The sequence below is a fragment of the Hypanus sabinus genome, chromosome 7 (assembly GCF_030144855.1).
Source record: "Hypanus sabinus isolate sHypSab1 chromosome 7, sHypSab1.hap1, whole genome shotgun sequence".
In the NCBI taxonomy this organism is placed as follows: Eukaryota; Metazoa; Chordata; class Chondrichthyes; order Myliobatiformes; family Dasyatidae; genus Hypanus; species Hypanus sabinus.
In genome coordinates this window covers 99,008,453-99,033,198 of record NC_082712.1, presented here as the reverse complement: position 1 = coordinate 99,033,198, position 24,746 = coordinate 99,008,453, and the positions used below count along the sequence as shown (strand labels likewise).

At 42.2% G+C, this 24,746-nt stretch overlaps 1 protein-coding gene and 1 long non-coding RNA gene across 4 annotated transcripts in view; one reads left to right on the top strand and one right to left on the bottom strand.

The window, feature by feature from the left end:
- Window positions 1-24,746, bottom strand: part of LOC132397043 (E3 ubiquitin-protein ligase RNF167-like) — a 184,316-nt gene that overhangs the window by 38,013 nt on the left and 121,557 nt on the right. The gene's annotated exons all lie outside the window — the stretch shown is intronic.
- LOC132397045 (uncharacterized) lies at window positions 11,871-17,424 on the top strand. Its single transcript, XR_009513248.1, has 3 exons — window positions 11,871-12,283; window positions 13,326-13,497; window positions 15,577-17,424. It is a non-coding gene; the product is annotated as an uncharacterized LOC132397045 (long non-coding RNA).

The window sequence follows — 24,746 nt, the reverse complement described above, 5'->3', positions numbered from 1 at the left end:
GAGGGTCACTTGGGAATGGTTCTGCATTGCTCTGTCAACCTGTGCTTGTGTAACAACCCTTTCAGATACTGCTCCACAGGGGTTTTGATGTTCATAAGGTTATGTCCACACAAACCTAATGAACTATGTTTCCACAGATACTGTAAGTTCCCATTGTGAAGTATCTCAGTTAGGTTTCAAATGGGATATGTTCTTTTCCCACAGACTGACATTCATCTCAGTCTCTGTAGACAACATTATATTAACTGCACAAGGCATGGTTAACCAAGCTGTATAAATTCAGATAAGAGCCTCTGCACTGACATAGTTTCAGTACAGTTGCTGTGATGGTAAACATTACAAAATGCAGCAGGTAATCTGGAATTGGCTTGGCCTTACCCAACAGAGCTTGCTTGCTTAAAAGCTGCCTCATGTACACATAACTCACTGAAACTTTCAAACAGAAGACTCCCTGGCACACTGCAAACTCTGGGCTGGGTCACAGACTGGCTACAGCACCAGGGAACATTGAACAAGGACAGTACTCTGTTCTGCACCTGTAATTACATTTTTCCCAGTGACACACCACAGCTCGACAAAACTATGCACTTCAGCAATCAAAGGAATCGACCTTGGCACACCAGCTGATCAGAAGGCATGTCCATGAATTGTGCCAAGTTAATATTATTTCTAGATTAGAACTGGCCCTAATCAGATTGATGATTAAGACACTCTAACCCACAGGAAAAGGTAAAGAAATATAGTTCATGAGTGCTGTTTGAATATAATCATGGTTAGCATCAGAAGTGTAGATAACAGCACCTGAAGAGGTCATGCTCACAGCTGCCATTTCATGCATAAACTGACAAGCAGCCACAAAATTTCAATTCTGTTTCAGCCTCCACAGACGCTGTCAAACTCGCCAATCAATATCTGCTTCTTACTCAAATAACCCTCTTTGGAGCAGAGAGAAAATGATAAATAAACTCCGGGAGAGAAGGAGGGGGGAAGAGGAGGGGAGAGAGGAGAGGAAGGGAATGGGTATAGAGAAAGAGGGATAAGGAGAGAAACAGACGGTGTTCAGAGAGAGAGGGAGAACTGAAAGAAAGAAGGTGGTAAGAAGGGAAAGGGAGAATCGGAGAGAGAAGGACAGAAGGAAAGAGGGGGAGGGCAGAGGGTGAGAGAAGGAGTTCAGGGGAGAGGGGAAACAAACAGAAAGGAGGGCAGAAAGGGGGAGACAAAAGGGGAGAGGGGGGAGCTGGAAAGGGGGAGCTAGAAAGGGAGAGTAAAAGAGAGGGGTAGAAAGAGGGGGGCCAGACGGAGGGTTTGGAAGTGCGGTGTGCTTGGAAGGCGGAAATTGAAGGGTGGTTTGGAACAAGGTGATTTAGAAGGAACGGGGCGATATGGAAGGGGGGTGTTTGGAAGGGGGTGTTTGGAAGGGGAAACTAATTTGGAAGGGGGGAGTCTGAAAGGGGGTGCTTGGAGGGGGGAAGTTGATTTGGAAGGGAGAAATTGAAGGGTAGTTTTGGAAGGGGTGATTTTAGAAGCGGGGGTTTAGAATGGGGTGGTGTTAGAAAGGGGGATTAAAAAGGAGGGTTATAGAGAGGGAGACTGGTATGTAGCGGGTGGGAGGCAGAGGGTAGTGGGAGGGACAGAGGAGGAATAGAGAGATGGGGTGACAGGGAAGGTGGAGGGGCTGGAAGAGTGGAGTGTGTTTAAGTATTGGAGGGTTGGTGGGCCAAAAAGGTGCAGGGAGCGGGAGAGGACATGTTGTTGGGGTAGCCAACTGCAGCAAAACAATGAAACTTAAATCCTTGCCCTGTGAAGCATTGTTCAGCAGTGACGAGAGGGGAATAAAATTGTAACGGAAGGGCTGAGAAAACCAATACTAACCATGGACAGAGGCCACGTGTGAAACAAGGCTCATTTCACTGCTAAAATCAGCATTCACTAACTGCAAGAAATGTTTCTGAAGATCAGATCAACACTGACCTACAAAAGCTTTTTTTGTTTTAAAGTACTGCTGCTGTCTGGAACCACAGAGGAAGTGGAATGAAGAGCAAAAATTCACAGACAGTGCAACTTGAAAGGCTTGTCATATCCTGTTCAACTTGCGCAAACTATTCATACCTTTCAGGGACTTAAACTGTAAAAACAAGTTAAAATATGCAAAACATGCAAAAAGATGACAAGTAACACATCTCGACTCCAAGGTGTGTCTTCCTCATGGTATGGCTTAAGGATTAGTGAATATATATTCCCAAATCTTTCTTTCCAACAGGTTAATCACCAACACACTGGCCCATCTGTGACCGCATGCAGCCTGAAATCCACACACTGCAGTTACATTATCAGTCAGGGATCGCCATTTCTGCAAAACTCTTGTATTGGGGGTGGAAATTGCTGCTATTTCCAGACCCAATACACAAGTTTTGCAGAAATGCACTGATTAAAGATTTTAAAGATAAATATTAGTTTTATTTGTCACATGTAAATTGAAATATACGATGTAATGCATGGTTTGCATCGATGACCAACACAGTCCAAGGTTGTGCTGGGGCAGCACAGAAGTGTCGCCATGCTTCTGGAGCCAACTTGGCACGCCCACAACTCACTAACAATAACCCGCATGTCTTTGGAATGTGGCAGGAGATCCGAGCGCCCAAAGGAAACCCACGCAGTCATGGTAAGGAACTACAAACGTCTTAGAGAGAGCAGCAGAAATTGAACCCTGACCACTGGCGCTGTAGAGCGCTGCAGTAACCACTACGCTACCATGCTGCCCCAGCAGCCTGCTAAGGATCATGCAACTCAAATGTAGGCCATAAATTTACCCTTATTCAATCTGGCCAAGGTTCTGGTTGGCCACTTCTATTTGTCAGCATAAAGCATGTTAAAGTGAAGTGCAGTAAAGATAATCATCACTGGTTTCATTTTCATAAACTGTGCAGGCAACATATACACCAGATGGTACTGTTGAGCTGGTCTCTGTCATGCCTGTTCCTAGAGGGTCTTACATCATTACTGCTGACCCAACTCCATCCTCCTCCCCAGCAATGCTTTCTACAGCTGCTGGAGCAGGCTTGATGCACCGCTGCATCCACTTAGCACTTCTGACAATGTCCAAGCTACCTCAGCAGGTTTGAAAGATGTGCCAAAATCACCAGAAAGTTAACAAGTTGAACAGCAAATTCAGCAAAGTTTGAGCAAACGTCAGTGGGTGGTACAGATACAACAGACAGAAATGAAGTAGACAGAACTGTTCCAGAATTAAAAACTCTCAGTCTATTCATCTTTGTCAGCTGAATATATCCTCAATTCTAATATCACCTTTGGAAACACTAAGGCGCCTTCTCGAATGCTTCCATATTCCCTTCAGATTACAACGACTCGGATCATGCAGATCACTCAGTTCACTGCAGCTGAACTAAGCTTATCCTAACCTTTCATAGTCATACAGCGCAGAAATAGGCCCTTCAGCCCATCTATTCTTAACCTATTCAATCTTTCCTTATAACTCAGGTCCTCCAGACCCAGCAACATCCTTGTAGATTTTGTCTGTACTCTTTCTATCTTTCCTGTAGGTAGGTGACCAAAACTGCACACAATACTCCAAATTAGGCCTCACCAACGCCTTATAGAACTTCAACATAACCTCGCATCTCCTGCACTCATTTTCTCTTTTTAATGGCTGAGAATTTTGTGATGGGTACTGAAGACGATGGCTTTGGTCTTTTCCACTGGAAAACTTCTGCCCATGCGGTGTGATGTCTTGGAGATATTGTCTGTTTAGATATACTGGATTTGGATAAATCACCAAATGCGAATAAATGAGGTGAAGAAATTTAAGTGTCTTTGTCAGAACTTTCCAAAGATCTCTAGAATCAGGAATGGTTATTCCTATGGATTGGTAAAGTATAAATAAGACCATAAGATATAGGAGCAGAATTAGGCTACTTGGCCCATCTAGTCTGCTCCACCATTTCATCATGGCTGATCCATTTCCCTCTCAGCTCCAACCTCTTGACTTCTCCTCGTATCCTTTCATGCCCTGAACAATCAAGGATCTATTAACTTCTGCATTAAATATATCCAATACTCCACAGCCACCTGTGGCAACGAATTCCACAGATTTGCCACTCTCCGGCTAAAGAAATTCCTCCTTATCTCTGTTCTAAATGCCCATCCCTCTATTCTGAAGCTGTGTCCTCCAGCCTTAGACTCCTCCACCATAGGAAGCTTCCTTACATCAAGGCCTTTCAACATCAATGAGATCCCACCATCATTCTTCTGAATTCCATTTAGTATAGGCCTTCAGCCACCTCTTATGATGCCTTTCAATCCTGGAATTATTTTCATGAACCTCCTCTATTCATAAAAGGAGGGAGCTCGATCAGGTCCTAGCATGGGGCATGATAGTAATTTAAATACATGCTGATAAAAGAATTGGCTGATTATTTATGAAGTTCACTCTCCTCTAACTAACCAAATTGAAATTTTTACACACTTCACCAAGATAATGAGCAGGGAAATGCCTATTGCTGTATATATCAACATCCAAAGAAATTCAGTAATATTTTGTGTGAGAGGGTATGCAAGTAGATAGAAATGGAGGCAGGCTTGTGAATTCTATCAGTGAAGGACTGCCAGTAGGAGTCAGGGAGTCAGATAAAGAGGATATACATGCTAGTACAATAACAAGTAGCATTTCCAGAAAACATTTTGTTGACCTTTTGTCGGATACCTTCGTAAACTGAATGGACAAGCAAGACTCTAGATCCAAATCTACAGACGATCCGAAATAAGGCAGCAAATTTGAGTACACATAGGCAAGGGGGCGGATCAGGCAATCATTCCATCCTGCCACAGTAGAAGGAGGTTCCCACCATTTTATTGTCAGAGACACAACTCAGAAGACGACTCTTCAGGTCAATGAGACTGAGCAACCTCTGCAGGGTAATCCAGTCAATCTCATTACCTCAGTGTACACCTACAACACTACAGGTTTATGTCCCATTTATTTTCCTCATTATTGTTAATCTTCATGTCCACAACTTGTGGTAGTAACTCCTGGTTAGTTTCATTTGGCACATAAAAGATCCTTTAAATCCTCCTCACATCTCGTCCCAAACCTAAAATGCCTCTCCTAGTCCCTGTACCATAACAAATGGAAAGCCACTGTGCCATATCTAACCCTACTTAATATTGTACACCTCTCCCTCAATTTCTTCAAAGGCAGGCAGAAACCATAGATTCAAGAGTTTGTACCGAAGGTTGTACTAAGGTTCAGCATAAACTGACTTTCTTTTGTTTTAAATACTTGTTAATGAAGTCTTTACATTTTCCTACCTGTTCTCAAAACAGGTCCTATTGTGAGAGATGGAGAGGGTTAACAACTTCAAATTTCTAGCTATTTTCATTTTGGAGGTCCTGTCCTGGGAACAGCAAATAAGTACAATTACAAAGAAAGCATAAAAGCCCCTCTACTTCCTTAGGATTTTGCAGAGACTCAGCATGACATATGGAACTTTGACAAACTTCTACAGATGTGTAGTGGATAGTCTATTGACTGGCTGCATCAAAAATACCAATACCCTTAAATGGAAAATCCTACAAGTAGTATTGGCTACAGCCCAATGCATCATGGGTAAACCCCTCCTAACGACTGAGCAGACATACATGAAACACTGTCGCAGAAAAGCAGCAACCATCATCAGGGACCCCCAACACACAGGCCATGTTCTCTGCTTACTGCTGCCATCAGGAAGGTGGTAGAGGAGCATAATGCCTCACACCACCAGGTTCAGGAATAGTTACTACTTCTCTACCATCAGGCTCTTGAAACAAAGGGAATAACTTCACTTGCCCCATCACTGAACTGGTTCCACAACCAATGGCCTCACTTTCAAGGACACTTCATTTTGTGTTCTTGATACTTTCTGCTTATTTATTTATTACCATTATTTCTACTTTTTGTATTTATAACTTATTGTCTTCTGCACTCTGGGTGAACACCCTAGTTGGATGCGCTTTTATTCATGCTGTTATGGTTATTAATTTATAGACTTATTGAATATGCACACAAGAAAATGAATCTCTGGTTGTATATGGTGACATACGTGCACTTCGACAATAAAGTTACTTTGAACTTTGAGGTCCTGCCAGCTTCAATGACTTAAGTACATATATCCCAGGTTTCCCTACTCCTGCACAATTTCAAAAATATGCCACAGCCTTTACTGCATCCTCCCAGGCTTTCTGCCAAAACACACCACCCCAGATTACTCCACATTAAATTCATATTTTGTTTATGGTTTAATCCAGAGACCTTATTCTGATGTCCTACCTGAACTCGCAAGAGTCAATATGGCTTTGTGACTGGGGAGGTCTTCCCTTACAAACCTGAGTGAGTTGAGGAGGTGATGAAGGTGATAGCTGAGGGTAGGGTAGTAGATGTTGTATACATGAAAGAGCTTCCCACAGTTGCACGATCCAGGAGATTAAGAGACATGGAATCCATGGTGACTTGGTAAACAGAATCAAAGATGTGCATGGTGAGGAGTGGATGCTTTTGCTGCTGATTGTGTGTAGGAGGGAGGCATTGGGGTTCCATTGTTTCTGACATTCATTCTTCGGGGCTTTTTTGTTTCGTGGATGTCTGTGTTCTGGTTGCATACTGTACGCATTCTCTGATATTAAACTGAATTCTTGACATAAAATTCATGAGATGGTAGATAGTGAGGAAGTTTTGTAAAGGGTACTTCCAGAATATCACCATCAGTTACAATTATGGACAGAGAAATAGCAGATGGAGTTTAAGCAGGACAAGTGTGAGGTGTTGCACTTTGGAAAGTCAAGTGCAAGAGGTAAGAGCACGATAAATGGCAAGACCTTTAGAAGCAATGACATACAGAGGGATATTGGCGAATTGTAAATCATTAACTTCACAAAAGTGGCAACATAATTGGATCTGTCTGTTGGTCTAGGTACCATATCCAATTCAGACATTGGTGACCATGGTTTTCCATAAAGATCTATCCTTCGTTCTTTGGATGACTTCCATTTCCTCGATGTGTAGCCACCTGGCTAGGCTTTTGATGCACATAAGCCAAGGTCTTCCTCTAGGTTTGCTCCTCTCGATCTTTACAGAGAGAGAATATGAGTTTTTCTAGTTCATCTTTCCACATGATGTGTCCTAGGAATCTGAGTTGGCTTTCTCTTATTGTTGGTATGAGTGACCTAACTGCTTGGGCTCTTCTGAGAAATTCTTTATTTGATGTGTTTACAGTCTTCATTTGATGATATTTTTAACATTCTCCTACAGAACCATAATTCAGATGCTTCTAGTCTCTTTTCCATTGCTGGGGTAATGGTCCAGCATTCACTTCCATAAGTCAGGGTAGAATAAATGTAGCACTGCAGTATTCAGTTTTTAGTGTACATGCTCATCTGTCTGTTAATATGGTCTTCATTTTTTCACCAGACTTATTCAACCTGTATAGTGAAAATATCTTGAGAAGTATCAAAGACATCAAAGGATTCGCAATTGGAGGCCATAATATAAACAACATCAGATATGCTGATGACATCGTGCTAACAGCTGACTCAGAAACAAAACTTCAAGAACTACTCACTATAGTGGCAGCAGAAAGTAATCACAGAGGCCTCTCAATCAACACCAAGAAGACAGGAAGCATGGTCATCTCCAGAAAGACAAACATCCCACAGTGTATGATCAAGATTGGAAATACAAACATCAAACAAGTTAACAAATTCAGATATCTTGGCAGCCTAATAACAAGTGATGGCAGGTATGACACAGATATCAAAAACAGAACAGCAATAACGAAAGAAGCTTTCCAAAAAAATGAAGACAATAATTGGATAAGGTAGTAAATTAGGCAAATGGCAAAACTGCCTTCATAGGTTCTGGTGTTAAGTAATAAATTCAGGAAGTATCAGCTATACAGACAGTTGGACAAGTTCTGATCATTTTGTCTGTACCACTTGAAGGCTGAGGAGAGGCCACCTGATATAATTCTGGAGGCTCTTGAACAAAAGGGGATAACCACACTCATTCGTCCATCAATTGAGATGTTCCCACACCGATCATCTATTTTTAAGCACATTTCATCCTGTTATTCCATGTTCTCGTTCTTTATTGCTATTTATTTATATGTGCATTTGCACAGTTTGTTGCTTTCTGCACTCTAGTTGATCTTACATTGATCGTGATATAGTTATTATTCTACAGATTTGCTGAGTATGGGCAATGAAACTCAGGTTGTTTGTGGTGACATGTACTAACTCTGATAATAAAATTGACTTTGAAGATTGAACTGTGGAAATTATCAGAGACATCAGTCTGGTAGATATTCAGATACTTTTCACAGGGTGGAAATGTCAAATACTAGGGGACATAGATATAAGGGGAGAAGGGGAAAGAGTAAAGGAGATTTACACAGAGTGGTAGGTGCCTGCTACGCACTACCAGGGGAGGGGTGAAAGCAGACTTGATAGTAACACAGAAGAGGCATTTTAACAGACACATTCAGGCAGGGAATGGGGTATGGACCTTGTTTGGGCAATTGGGATTAGTTTAAATTGCATCCTGGTTGCAGAGACCAAGGGCTGAAGTGGCTATTCTATGTTCTCTGTTCAAATATGAGGCAATGCACTTTGGGTCATCTAATATGGCCAGACATATACATAGATGACAAGAACTTCAGAAACGTTGGTGTACAGAGGGAGCTTGGGCTTCAACTTCATAGTTCCCTGAAAATGATGACACAGGTGGAAAAGGTAGTGAAGAAGCTGTTCAGCTTGCTTGACTTCATAGGAGAGAGGTATTGAGAATTTTGAGTTGGGACACCATGTTGCAGTTGCAGAAGACTCTCTTGAGGCCACTCTTGGAATACTGTGTTGAGTTCTGGCCACCACACTTCAAGAAGAATGGGGTAATGTTAGAAAGTGTGCGGAACAGATTCACCAGGATGTTACCTGGAAAGTGGGACTTAAGCTAGAAAGACAGACTGGATGGATTGGGTTTGCTTGCACTAGTGTTTATAAACTTATGAGGTGCAGAAGGGTTGATAATCGCAGTCACTTTCAAAGGATAGGGAGTTCAAATCTAAAGGACATAGGTTTAAGGTGAGAGCAAAAATATTTAAAGGAAACCTGAGGGGCAGGTTTCCCATGAAGAGGATGTTGCGGGTATCGAATAAACAGGCAATAGAAGCAGATACAACGATGGTGTTTAAGAAGCACTTGGACAGGTACATGACAGGAATTCTCCTCCGACCCTTCTTAATAACAAGACATTATTGCCCACAGAACTGCCACTCATTGGATATTTTTGTTTTTTGCACCATTCTCTGTAAACTCTAGAGACTGTTATGTGTAAAAATCCCAAATCAGCAGTTTCTGAAATACTGAAACCACCCTGTTTGACACTAACAATCATTCCACAGTCAAAGGCACTTGGGTCACATTTCTCCTTTATTGTAATGTTTGGTCTGAACAACAAATGAACCTCTGGATGATGCCTGAATTCTTTTATGCATTGAGCTGCTGCCACACGATTGGCTGATTAGATATTTGCATTAACCAGCAGGTGTGCAGGTTTTTATTTATCCATCTAACCATTTACCTATTTCTTTCTTTCTTTCAAGATACAGAGTGGAACAGGCCCTCCCGGACTGTGAGCCACACCACCCAGCAACCCACCTATTTAACCCCAGCCTGATTTACCATGACCAGTTACACTACTAACCATAATGGCTTTGGAATCTGGGAGCAAATGGAAACGACTGGAGGAAACCCTGTACTCACAGGAAGGCTGTACGCTCTTCTTCAAGTTGCTTTTAATTGTCATTTCGACCATGAACTGCTGGTACAGTACACAGTAAAAACAAAACAACACTCCTCCAGGACCATGGTGCTACATGAAACGACACAAAACTACACTAGACTATGTCAGACAACTCAAGGCTACACGAGACTACGTAAAACAACACAACGGGCTACATGAAGTGCACAAAACAGTGCAGAATAGGCACAGTAGAGGACAAATTTCAATATAATAATAAATTATGTAAATATCAGTCTAGACTCTGGGTATTGACAAGTCTGATGACTTGGGGGAAGAAACTGTTGCACTGTCTGGTCATGAGAGCCCGAATGCTTCGGTACCTTTTGCTAGATGGCAGGAGGGAGAAAGGTTTGTATGAGGGGTGTGTGGGGTCCTTCATAATGCTGTTAGCTTTGCAGGTGCAGTGTTTGGTGTAAATGTCTGTAATGACAGGAAGAGAGACCCCGAAGATCTTCTCAGCTGACCTCACCATCCGCTGCAGAGTCTTGCATCTGAGACAGTGCAATTCCCGAACCAGGCAGTGATGTAGCTGTTCAGGATGCTCTTGACATATCCTCTGTAGAATGTGGTGAGGATGGGGAGTGGGAGATGGACTTTTCTCAGCCTTCGCAGAAAGTAGAGATGCTGCTGGGCTTTCAGGGCTATGGAGCTGGTGTTGAGGGACCAGGTGAAATTCTCCACCAGGTGAACACCAAGAAATTTGGTGCTCTTAACAATCTCAACGGAAGAGCCGTCATTCTTACAGATGGCATCGGAATTGAACACTGAACTCCAACTGCAATAGCATTGCACTAACCGTTACACCACCAAGATATCCTAATGAAGTGTTCATTGAGTGCACATCACCTTCAGTCTCTATCCACAGAATGCTTTTCATCTCCCCACCACCAGATCAACGGGCACTTGGATGCCCTTTCGTCTGCACCTATAAGACGAACTCTGCAGGAGTCTCAGTTGTGTCCTAATCCATCGTTAAAAAAGTGCAGATGATCTAGTTAACCTGGCTACTAGAGCTGAAAACATGCTCAGCGTTGCAATTTCATTGCAGCAGCCAAGAATTTTTGCATGATTGAGTAAGATGCAAAGAGGTAGTTGCATCCTTGCAGATAGTGATAATTAACCAACATTACTTTTTCAGTGCACCCAAGATGAACTCCCAGAGAACACAACCAATTGCTGAAGGTCCCAGGTTGGGTGCTTTCAGTGATATACTGGTGAATTCTGGTTCGGTCTTCCATTTTACTGAGGAAGGCCCTGAGGGAAGAGTTCTGTGATATCTCTCCCTCCTCAGTAAAATAAACATCCCACAAAAGCTGGTGATAAAGTTGTGGCTGCCATCAGGAGACAGGGAGGTTAAAAAACAGCTTGGATGACACCATCACCACTTAATTCTGTCTTTGTAGAGATTTCCAGTCTAACTTTGTCATGAAGTTGTGAGGAACTAAAAGCCCTTCAAGCTAAACAGCCTCCCTGCACTGCACATGCAAACAGAGAGACGACCCAACCACTTCCTGACCGCCAGTAGCTACAGCACAGGAAGCAGAAGTAAGCACTTCCTGATTTTCCAAATTCAAGAGGAAGCTCATCTAAAAAAAAGTAAGTCAATGTTTTGAAATAGCATTCCACTGGAAACCAGAAAAGAACTGAAATGCAGCAGTTCTTCAAAATTCCTCTGTTTGACCTGTATGCATCAAACTGCATGCTGAGTCCCAGTGGGATATCAAACTGCATCATTATTGAAAATATACTGAGCATCTGCTGAGTGGGTCCATTCTACCACCCCCAACCGGATGTGGCAAAGCTGTGAACGCAAGCTCTTATTTGTTGGGTCATTTCAGTCAGTAACTGAAGCCCCAAAATGGAACACTGACTCAGACCAAGAGTGGATGTATGACTCCTAATGGCCACAAAATCATAAGACATAGGAGCAGGATTAGGACATTTGGCCCATCAAGTATGTTCTGCCATTTATTATTCCTCTCAACTCCATTCCTCTGCCCCCTCCCCATAACCTGAGATCCCCAACCCGACTAATCAAGAACTGATCTACTACTTTAAATATACCCAATGACTCAACCGTCACAGCTGTCTGTGCCAATTAATTCTGCTGATTCACCACACCCTGGCTAAACAAACCCCTCCTCATCTGTCTTAAAGGGACGTCCCTGTGCTCTCTGCTCCAAGACTCCCCCACGACAGGAAACATCCTTTCTCCATTTATTCTCTCGGGCCTTTTTAATATTTGATGAGTTTCATTGAGATCCCCCACAGTTTTCTAAACCACTGTGAGTACAGGCCCCATCAACCAAATGCTCCTCAAATGTTAATGCTTTCATTTCCCTAGATTATCCTTGTGAACCTCCTCTGAAGCCTCTCCAATGTCAGCACAGCTCTCCTTCGATAAAGGTCCCAACACTGCTCACAATGCTCCAGGTAAGGTCTGACTAATGCCTGCTAAAGCCTCAGCATTACATCCTTGCTTTTACATTCCAGTCTTCTTAAAATGAATGCTAACATCGTATTTGCCTTCCTCACCACCGACTCAACCTGCAAATTAACCTTGAGGGAATCCTGCTCAAGGTCTCCCAAGTCCTTTTGCACCCCTGCTTTCTGAACTTTCTCCACATTTAGAAAATAAATTACACCTTTATTCCTTCTACCAAAGGAAGAAATACTTCCGTACACTGTATTCCATCTGCCACTTTGTCCCTTTTCCTAAGCTGTCTAAATCCTTCTGCAGACATCCTGCTTCCTCAACTCTACCTGCCCCTTCACCTATCTTTGTGCTATCCGCAGACTTGGCCGCAAAGCCATCAGTTCTGTCATCCAAATCACTGACATATAACATGAAGAGTAGCAGGGTCCCAACAGCGATGATGAACTAGGTAACATTAAACTACAGCCTATAGTGCTCTGTAATCACCATTTGAGAGTTGTTCAGAAAAGGTAACACAAAGGAACACAAATCAATCCTCATAGAGAGATCAGAAATGGAGAGAGTGAGCAATTTTAAGTTCCTGGATGTCAATATCTCTGAGGATTTAACCTAGTCCCAACATATTGATGCAGCTATAAAGAAAGCAAGGCAGCAGCCATATTTCATGAGATGTTTGAGGAGATTTGGTTTGTCACCTAAGACACTTGATACCCACCACTGAGGACATGCCCTCTTCTCATTGTTACCATCAGGTAGGAGGTACAGAAGCCTGAAGGCACGCACTCAGATTCAGGAACAACTTCTCCTCCACCATCTCATTTCTGAATGGACATTGAACCAATGAACACGACCTCACTTATTTATATTATTTCTGGTTTTGCACTATTTTTAATTTAACTATTTAATATACATACACACTGTAATTGATTTTTTCTATATTTATCATGTATTGCAATGCAATTGCAATGTATTGTTAATAAATTTCATGACACATGCCAGTGATATTAAATCTGATTCTGATTTATTTGATTGTAACAGCTTTAACAACCTCAGATACTACCGAATGTCTGGTTGGATAATCACTGTTCTGGCCTCTAAAACTCCCTGTTCCGTACTCACAAGCCAAAAAGCAACAACAGTGCAACTGAGAAACTTCTCAACACCTTTTCGAATGAACTACCCCTGCCTTCCTCTCCAAAGATGCCAACAGGTCAGTACCAGTTACCTTTAATTATAAACACATCTAAAGGGCCAGAAATAGGGTGGACACTTTCTTGCATTTGGATGGCACTGTGAGGTTTCTAAGTCTAGAAGAGAGAAGTACTGCTGCGGTCAGACACATAGATTAATAGTATTTCAGCTGGCACATGAGAGATGGTGCATTAGCTGCTTTATACAGTCTGTATCTTTGAACTACTTTGCTAATTCCTGGGATAAGAAGGCTGCCCATGGCATGGGCTAATGAAATTAGAACTACATTGATTTCAGAAGAATGAGGGTTGATCTAATTGTCACGTATGAGACCCTGGGGAGGCTTCACAGGATAGATGACAAGATGTTTCCACCAGTGCAGGGGTTCCTAACCTTTTTTATGCCATGAAGCCTTACCATTAACCGAGGGGTCCACAGACCCCAGGTTGGGAACCTCTGCACTAGTGGAAGAGTCTCATAGTCACATGGTAAGGGGATGGTCCTTTAAAACAAAACTGAGAAGGAATTTCTTGGCTGCACGGAGAAGGGGTGAATTGCTGGAATTCTCTAGCCTGGAGGGTTGCGGAGGATGTACTTTTAAGGGTAGCTAAAGAGGAAGTAGATTATTTTTTAAAAGATCAGGAACTTGAAAGCTCTGGGGAACTAGAACAAAGAGGCCTGGGGCAGATGAAACATCATCATACTGGGAGGGAGAACAAGTCACTGGCGCCTCTCCCCTCTAATGCAGGCAGCATCTTGGTGATTCTCTTCGCCACTCTTTCCACAGCCTCACATATCTGTAATGAGATGACTAGAATTGTACACGGTACTCAAAAGTGCAGCCTAACCATAACTTTACACAACTGCAACACAACTTCCTGACTCTAAAATGCCCCAACCATGCTTTCTTTACCACCTCCAGGGAGCTACAGACTTGGACTCCAGGATCCCTGTACATCAATGCTGTTAAGGGACATGCCTTCAACTATGTATTTACCCCATTTGGCTCCCCAGAGTGAAACACCTCAAGCTTGCCCGCATATCTGCCAGATCTGGAACTGAACTGTATCCCCCCTTTTCACAGCTCCATCAATATGTGTATCTACAAGCTTACTAACCTACCCAGCTACATTTTCTCTGAAGTTATTTATACATATCACAAACAACAGTGGTCCCAGCACTGATCCCTGCAGAACACTGCCGGTAGTAGAGCTCCCACCAGAATATTACACTTCCGCCAGTTTTAGATGGTGCTATTGAAAGCATGCGACAGTTCTCAGCTAGTTCAAAAGGCAAGGACTTCAACTAAAAAATTACCAATAACACCTTTTCTGAAGAAAATTGTTGTAAATTATCACCACTAACAATGAGGAGGCGAGCGAAGGTGAAGTAAATTCGAGAGATGAACTATGCCGGTACATTGCAGAATTGATACAGATGGAGTGAACCATTCGTTGAGGAGAAGTTGGGGCAGTTGGGATTTCCAATGCTTATGCAACTGGCCAGGATGTGAGGCTGGATCGCCCTGGGCACTGAGCCCATTTGGAAGAATTGAGGTCGGTTTTGGGTTTGGTGACGTGTTTGGCACCCAGCGCGAGTTGCTGGCAGCATGTTCTGGGCCCAGAGACTTCCCTTGCAGCAGTGCCTGGGTCCTAGTGCAAGGTACAACACACCATTTGGACTACTTGAACAATATACTGGAAAGACAGCACATTAGGATTGGAGGTGTTAGCCGATTTTGCTCACTCTTTCTCAATGTTCACTCCTCTCTTTCTATGGCGCTCTATGAAGACTGCCCTGCCTGCTGTGCTCTATGCCTGCTAACATGATGGACTGATGCACAGGCTGTGGGCCTACTTCAGGCTGCTTTGGGGTTTGGATCTGAGGACCCATTCTGGTTCAGGTTATTTTTGCTCACTGCTATTGCTTGTATGATTTAAGATTTTCTTCCCTCTTTCTCTGCATATCGGGTGTTGGTCTTTCTTTTATATTTTTAATTTGTTTCTTTCGGGTTGCTTGCTTTGTGGCTGCCTGTAAACAAACAAGTCTTAAAATTGTATAAACTCTTTGACAAGAAATGTACTTTGAAATTCCACAGGCAAGCCAATTCTGAATCCAAACTGGCATATCACCATGGATCCCGTGCACCCTACTATGAGGGACGTTGTCAAACACCGAACTAATGTTCATGTAGACGACATCCATTAACATGTCTACATCAATCATCTTCTTCAGTCTATTTTATCTGCTGAGGGACTATCCAGGTAGTGGTGTACATTCCACCTCAGGCCAACATCAGGCAGCCACCGGAGGAGCTCAGCGCCGTTATCAGTAGCCACGAAGCAGCCTAATTCCTTCCCAATCATTGCAGGGAATTTCAACCAGGTCAACTTGAAGCCGTCTCTGACCAATGACCCCCAACATGTCACCTATGGATCCAGAGGAGCCAGCACACTGGATCACTGTCACACCACCATCAAGAATGTTCACCATCCTACACCCGCACCTTGGAAAACCCATTTAGCTAGTTGTACTTCTACTTGTGGCAGCACCAATGATGAGAGGCATGTCAAGGGAGGCAGAGGAGCTCTAACAGGGCTGTATCAGAACATCTTTCATGAGGGTGTTCTCAAGTTGCAACTAGTCAGGCCCTGATGGTGTACCTGGTAGGGCACTGAAAACCTGTACCAACCAACCAGCATGAGCTTTCAAGGACATCTTCAGTCTTTTACAACTACAGTTAGAGTACTACAGTTACCTGCTTCAAAAGGGTAACAATCATGCCAGTACCTGAGAAGAGCAAGGTGAATTGTCTTAATGACTATTGCCCAGTTGCACTCACATCTACTGTGAATGAGTGCTTTGAGAGGTTGGTCATGGTCGTAATAAACTCAATAGGTCAATAGAGGATGCAATCACACTGGCTTCCACTCAGCTATGATCACCTGGACAATACTTACATCAGGCTACTATTTATTGATTACAGCTCACCGTTCAACAATATCATACCGTCAGTACTACTCAATAAGCTCCAAAACCTGAGCCTCTATATCTCCCTCTGCAACTAGGTCCAAGATTTCCTCTACAGGAGACCACAATCTGTGCAGATCGGAAATAACATCTCTTCCTCACTGACAATCAACACTGGTGCACCTTAAGTATGTGTACTTAGCCCACTGCTCTACACTCTCTATACCCACAACTGTTTGGCTAGACACAGCTCAAATGCTATCTATAAATTTGCCAATGACATAACTATTGTTGGCAGAATTTCAGATGGCAACGAGGAAGCACTGAGGAGTGAGATAGATCAGCTGGTTGAGTGGTGTAACAGCAACAACCTTGCACTCAACATCAGTAAGATCAAGGAATTGATTGTGGACTTCAGGAAGGGGAAGTCAACGGAACACACACCAGTCCTCAATGAAGGCTCAGCAGTGGAAAGAGTGAGAAGTTTCAAGTTCCTGGATGACAACATCTCTGAAGATCTATCCTGGGCAGAACAGATTGATGCCATTGCAAAGAAGGCACGACAGCAGCATTAGGAGTTTGAGGAATTTTGGTTTGTCACCAAAGACTCTCACAAATTGCTACAGATGTACTGTGGAGAGCATTCTAATTGGCTGTATCACTGTCTGCTATGGAAGGGTAACCGCACAGGATCAGAAAAGGCTACAGGAAGTTGCAAACACAACCAGCTCCATCATGGGCACTAGCTTGCCCAGCAACATGAACATCTTCAGAAGGGATGCCTCAAAAAGGCAGCATCTGTCATTAAGGACCACCATCATTCAGGGCATGGTTTTTAACATTATCATCAAGGAGGTGGTACAGGAGCTTGAAGACACACACTCAACATTTTAGGAACAGCTTCTTACCCTCTGCCCTCAGTTTCCTGAATGGACCCATGTACAGTACCTCACTATTTTTCCTATTATTTGCTTTCTTTTTGCCCTATTTAATTTAATTATATATATATATTTTTTTAAATTTCTTATTGTAATTTAATTTTTTATTATGTATTACAATGCACTGCTTCTGCAAAACAACATTTTTCAGTGATGTTAACCCTGATTCTGATTCCATTTGTATAAATGACCTGCCCAATTCAAAGCCATGCTGATTGTTCCTGATCGGTGGTTAAGAAGGTGTACAGTGCATTCGCCTTCATCAATTGTGGGATTAAGTTTAAGAGCTGAGAGGTAATGTTGCTGCTTTATAGGACCCTGGTCAGACCCAACTTGGGACTACTGTACTCAGTTCTGGTTGCCTCACTATAGGAAGGATGTGGAAACTATAGAAAGGGTGCAGAGGAGACTTATAAGGATACGCACTGGATTGGGGAGCATGCCTTATGAGAGTAGACTGAGTGAACTTGGCCTTTTCTCCTTGGAGCAATGGAGGATGACAGATGACTTGATAGAGGTGTACAAAATAATCAGAGGCATTGATTGTGTGGATAGTCAGAGACTTTTCCCCAGGGCTGAAATGGTTTGCACGAGAGGGAATAGTTTTAAGGTGCTTGGAAGTAGGTACAGAGGAGATGTCGGGGGTAAGTTGTTGTTTTTTTTATGCAGAGAGTGGTGAGTGTGTGGGATGGGCTGCCGGCGGCAGTGGAGGCAGAAATGATAGGGTCTTTTAAGAGACTCCTGGATGGGTACATGGAGTTTAGAAAAATAGAGGGCTATGGGCAAAGCCTAGGTAGTTCTAAGGTAGGGACATGTTTGGCACAGCTTTGTGGGCTGAAGGGCCTGTATTGTGCTGTATGTTTTCTATGTTTAAAATACACACAAATCCTACCCTAAGAGTCCTCTCCAATAGGTTCTCTACCACTAATGTGAGGCTCACTAGTCTATAATTTCCTAGATTATCCCCATTTCTCTACTTAAACAAAGGAACCACACTGGCTACTCTCCAGTTCGAGACGTTGCCTGTACTGGTGAGCAAAGATCTTGGTCTCCTGTCTCGCCTCTACTAATAACATGGGATATGTCCCATCTACCTTGATGATCTTGAAGAAACCCAGCACCACCTCCTTTCTTCATTTCAAAATGTCCTATTCCTTCTGTTCACTTCTCTCAGAAGACAAGCTTATGATTGCACATTAACATTAACACTGGTACAACTTTGGCCCATTGTGTCTGTGTTGAACACAAAGCCAAATCACACAAAATGTCTTCTGCTAGCACATGATCCATCTCTCTCCATTGCCCGAAGTCATATGCCTGTTGCACCCATGTTCTTGATATTTATTGCTTATTAATTGATTATTATTATTTCTTTCTTCTTTTGTATTTGCACAGTTTGTAGTCATCTGCACTCTGGTTGAATGCCCAAGTTAGGTGGTCTTTCATTGATTCTGGTATGATAATTATTCTATAGATTTACTGAGTATGTCCACAAGAAAATGAACAAGTTTTATGTGGTGACATATACGTATGTACTTTGATAATAAATTTACTTTGAACTTTGCTTCACCACCACCCCAAGCAGCTCATTTTAGGTATTACGACTCTCTGTAAATATATATTTTTAAAAAACTGTCCCCACACATCTTTAAATTATGCCCCATCACCTTAAGGCAGTGGTTTCCAGCCTGGGGTCCATGGACCTTTTGCTTAATGGTATTGGTCCATGGCATAAAGAAGTTTGCCTTAAGGCCATGTCCTCTAGCATTTGACAATTGTACCTTGGCAAAAATGCTCTGATACCTATCCTATCAATGTCCCTCTCAATTTTATAAATGCCTCTCAGCCTCCAAAAGAAAACAGCCCAAGTTAGTCCAAGCCTCTTCTCATAGCTCATACACTGTAATCCAGACTGCACCCTGGTGAACCTCTTGTCTACCCATTCCAAAGTCTCTATTCCCTTCCTATAATGGGGTGACCAGAAATGCACACTATACTTTTACTCCCCCTTTGCCTCTACATAAAGCATTTGATTCCTTCATTATTCACAAAGCTGTGTTTAAAAACGTAAGAAAAAAGTTCTGAGGCCAAGTGAGGAGAGAATGAGCAGAAACCAATCAGCCAAAGACGATAACAAGACGACTAGCTGGATCAATCATACATGTTGAACTCACATACAGCTTGTAAGTTAGTAGAGTTCTCCGTATATATGACTTAGAATTATAAATGGTGGAAAATGAACAGTCAAACATTCACTGCTGAGCCAAAGGAGAAGCAGCGAAGATTCTTTGCAATGGCCTGGCAGTAAGTAGCAATGCTTTCGGTTTCCACATGATAACTGACCATCCTCCACCGGCAGCAGTTTCGTCACAGTTTATGTTGCAAAGGGAAATTCAAACAGAACTCAGACATGGTTACACTGGCCCTCTGATCAGAAGAGGATTAGAAAGATGCTGACAACATTTTTTCGAAAGGGGTAGGGAAGTTTCATGACCGTTCTGAAGGCAAGGTGAAGCCAGTTACAGAGACATGAATGGGCTGACAAGCACATTCTAACCCTGGTGTTAGTTATACCTCTTTGTACAGATCACAGTTGTTGTATCCAACTACTCAAATGGATTGATGAATGACTATCTCCTCTTTTCCCAATGTACCCTTTGACATTTGAAACATACGATGTAACTGTACAGCAATCTCGAAAAGACACCAAATCCAACGTGACAGGGAATGAAGAACTCCAGTAAGTACAGTGCCTATAAAAAGTATTCATTCCCCCAGAAGTTTTCATGTTTTAATGTTTTATAACATTGAATCACAGTGGATTTAATTTGGCTTTTTTTTTGACAATTTAGAATCTTTCATGTCAAAGTGAAAACAAATCTCTACAAAGTGATCTAAATTAATTACAAATTTAAAACATAAAATAATTGATTGCATAACTATTAACCACCTTTAATGTGACACAGCAAATCATCACTGGTGCAGCCAATTGGTTTTAGAGGTCACATCATCAGTTAAATGGAGATCACCGTGTGCAGTCAAGGTGTTTCAACTGAATGTAACAAAAATACGCCTGTATCTGGACGGTCCAACTGCTGGTGAGTCATATCCTGGCAAAAACTACACCATGAAAAGCATACTCCAAGCAATTCTGCAGGAAGGATATTGAAGAACACAAGTCAAGAGGTGGATACAAGAAAATATCCAAGTCACTGAATATCCCTTGGAGTACACTGAAGTCAATCATCAAGAAATGGAAAGAATATGGCACAGCTGTAAATCTGCCTCGAGCAGGCTGGCTCAAAAACTAAGTGACTGTGCATGAAGACTAGTAAGGGAGGCCACCAAGAGACCTATGATAACTCTGGAGTCACAAGCTTCAGTGGCTGAGATGGGAGAGACTGCACATGCAAAAACTATTGCCTGGGTACTTTACCAGTCCCAGCTTTATGGGAAAGTGGCAGAGAGAAAGCCACTGTTGAGAAAATAAACTCACATGAAATCTCAGCTAGAGTATGCCGGAAGCCATGAGGGAGACTCTGAACTCAGCTGGAAAAAGGTTCTATGGTCTGATGAAACCAAGATTAAGCTTTCTGGCCATCAGAGTAAAAGCTATGTTAGGCATAAGCCAAACACAGCACATAATCATAAACATACCATCCCTACTGTGAAGCATGGTGGTGGCTGCACTATGCTGTGAGGATGTTTCACTGCAGCAGGCTCTGGAAACCTTCAAAGTACAGGGAAATCCTGGAAGGAAACTTGATGCAGTAACAACAGCAGCAGCAGCAGCTACTGCTACTACAACTACAGCTGCTGTTAACGCTGCTACTACAGAGGAGGAGGAGATGATGATGAAGAAGATTCTTTTCCCGAGCAAGACAAAGACCTCATGCATAAAGCCAATACTACACAAGAATGACTTAACAACAACCAAGTTAATATCCTGGAGTGGCCAAGTCAGAGCCCAGACCTCAATCCAATTGAGAATTTGAGGCTGAATTTGAAAAGAACTGTTAACTCACAATCTCCAAATAATCTGATAAAGCTTGAGCAGTTTTGTTAAGAAGAATAGGGAAAAAAAATTGCAGCATCCAGATGTGCAGAGCTGATAGATCTATCCACACAGACTCCAAGCTATAATGCTACCGAAGGTGCATCTACTAAATACTGACTAGACAGGGTGAATAATTATGAAATAAATTATTTTGTGTTTAATAATTATAATAAATTTAGACCAATTTGTAAAAATTTGTTTTCATTTTGACATGAAAGAGTCTTTTCTGTTCATTATGTCAAAAATGCCTAATTAAATCCATCGTGATTTAATGTTGTAAAACAATTAAACATGGAAACATTCGGGGGGGGGGGGGGTGAATACTTTTTATAGGCACTATATGTAACCCAAATCTTAGAATGGTGTCCTTCACACATCTTGAGTAGAATGCAGTGAAATGCCCTAACAATAAACAGATCCTTTAAACAGCCATCAGTTCAATAGCACAGTGGATGCCACCAACACCAGCCTTCCTTCCGCTCCGGGGTGTGGATCAGACAAATAAATAGACTTACATTCTAAATCCCTTCATGCACACTCACACCCTAATCTGCACTTTATCCTTCCTTCTTTGGCCATCCTAGTACCCTATTCCTGTTTATCCATCATATCCTAAAAAAACCTGTATCCCTTAAGACAGCTAAAAGTACCCTGACCTGTGCTCTCTCACCCATGCCCAGTAACCCTTTTAATGTGAATTCCTGCACCCCCAATTCCCTTAGATTAATTCTCATCATCTCTCTCTGTATCCCATACTTCTTGCAACTCAAAATTACATGTTCTACTGACTCCTCTTCCTGACCTTCCTCACACAATCCTGTCTGGTGTTTCCCTATATTGTCAATGTTTTGTTTAGTGCACGGTGCCCCAGTCTTAACCTAGTCCACACAGTTTCCTCTCTTCTGTATCCACTGCCTACCCTAGTACCTGTAACACTCTTTCATATTTGATATAAATGCCTCCCTTTTTCCTCTCTGTCCCAACATCAACATCAGCCTTACTGACAGTCTTGGTCTGGATTTGTGTGTCTTTCACCAATCCGTCCTTTTCCAGACAGTACAACTGCAAAGGTTGGTGCCATACCACATCTCACCAAACGGGAAACATCAGTAGTAAGACACCAAGATTTATGGACAAGCTTCTGACATCTGAAGATTTAAATAATTTCATTTGGATGTTTGGACTCCTGTTTAAGGAGGCCCCAGTGGCAAAACTAAAGTATGGTTGGTGATGATGGAAAGAAACTCAAAAAAAAATCTTATTAAATGTAATAAAACAACTGCATACTATTGTGTACAGGTTAGGTCAAACTACTGCAGGACAGATGTAGTTAAATTGGAAAGAATTCAAAGAAGATTTACAAGGATGTTGATAGGACTAGAGGGCCTGAGTTTTAGCGAGAGGTTGACCAGGCCTCGTCTTTATTCCTTGGGATGTAGGAAAATGAAGGGTGACCTTACAGAAATTTTTAAAATTATCAGAGGCATAGATAAGGAGGACGATAACAGCCTTTCCCCAGGATACGGGAATCCAAAACTAGGGGCATTGTTTTAGGGCGAGGGGGTAAGATTTGAAAAGAACCTGAGAAACAACTTTTTTTGTTTCCCACAGAAGGTAGTGAGTAAGTACATGGAACGAGTGCACCAGAGGAAGTGGTTGAGCCAGTATTCTTTAAGACGAACAGGTACGGGGAGGGGGTGTTAGAATGTTGTAGAAAAGTACAGACAGAAGCAGGCCTTAGTCCATGCTGAAATCATTTAAAATACCTAGTAACTGAGACTAGCTGGCTGTGCACTGTGGATGGCTTGCACTGGTGGGGCCAGAGGACCTGTACCCGTGCTGTATTATTTTATGACTCTATTCTATTAGTGGCTATGGAATGATAAATCATTTCAATTCAGCAAGTGATCTTCACATTTCCGTGATCCATGTTTCTTAACAATGCCATTGAATCTGGATGGCTAAAGGGTGGGTAAGCTCTCAAGTACATTTTGTTCTTAAGTGCTTTTAAAATTGTGCTGCAAGATCTTTGTGGGTGGATTCACCTCATCTCCAGCCATTTCAACAGAGCATTAACTAATTTAGTTTTGCTGAGAGGAACTGGAAATACTCTGCTCACATTACAGGAAATCCACTGATAGTGATAGTGAGTGAGGGAGGCTGTTGGGGATCAAGTCCCATTCTAAATAAAGCTGCAATTGACCATTTCATTCTCCTGACCCTTTAGGTAGAGTGCACTTAGGAATTAATTTCACACCACACACTAAAGTGCAAAGCCTCTAAAACAGATGCTGACAGAGTGCGAAAAAGCCTGAGCTGATAACTACCTTCACCACAATCACACTGATACTTCGGTTTCAAAATTACACTTTACACATCAGAAGCTGAGACTTTGAGTCAAATATGTATCAAAAAGTTTCCATGCCGGTAAAGTTTCCATTCCAAGGCCTTCTCTCCACTTCCTCTCAATTTAAATAATACTGGTCAGACATCCTTTCACAGCACCCAATATATCCCTATTTCAAGTTCAAAGTGAAATACATTATTAAAGTATTTGAATGTCACCATATACCACCTTGAGATTAATTTTCTTGCAGTCATTTGCAGTAGAACAGAAAAATACAACAAAATCAATGAAAAATAACATACAAGGACTGAGAAACAACTAGTGTTCAAAAGAAGACAAACTGTGCAAACCCCTAAACAATAAATAAATACCGAGGACATCAAATGTAGAGTTCTTGAAAGTTGAGGTGAGTGAAGTTACCACACCAGTTGAGGAGTCTGATGGTTGAAGAATGATAACTGATCCTGAAACTGGTGGTGTGGGACCTAAGGCTCCTGTACCTCTTTCACGATGGCAGCAGCAAGATGAGAGGATGACCTGGATGATGGACATTTAATTGATGATTCAACAAGCTTCTTTAAAAACAAAAAACACTTCTATAAGGCCATGCTATACTGGTTCTACTGAATATGTGGCACATAACTGTTGTAGCACGGGAGCCCATTCAGCTCATCAAGGCTGTGCCAGCCCTTGGTAGAACTATCCAGGTAATCCCATTCACTGTTTCTGTCATTTTCTGCAAAATATCTTCTCCAAATCTGTCCAATCTCATTTTAAAAATCAAAATTGAATTTTCACCCATCACACTTCCAAGCATTACATTCCAAACTAAACTACTTGCTGCATTTCAAAAGGTTTTCTTCAATTTATCTCTCGATCTTTTGCCAGAGCTTTTAAAAACAAACCTGAACCTTCTGCTCATTAAACCATGTACTATTGAGAACAGCTGATTACTA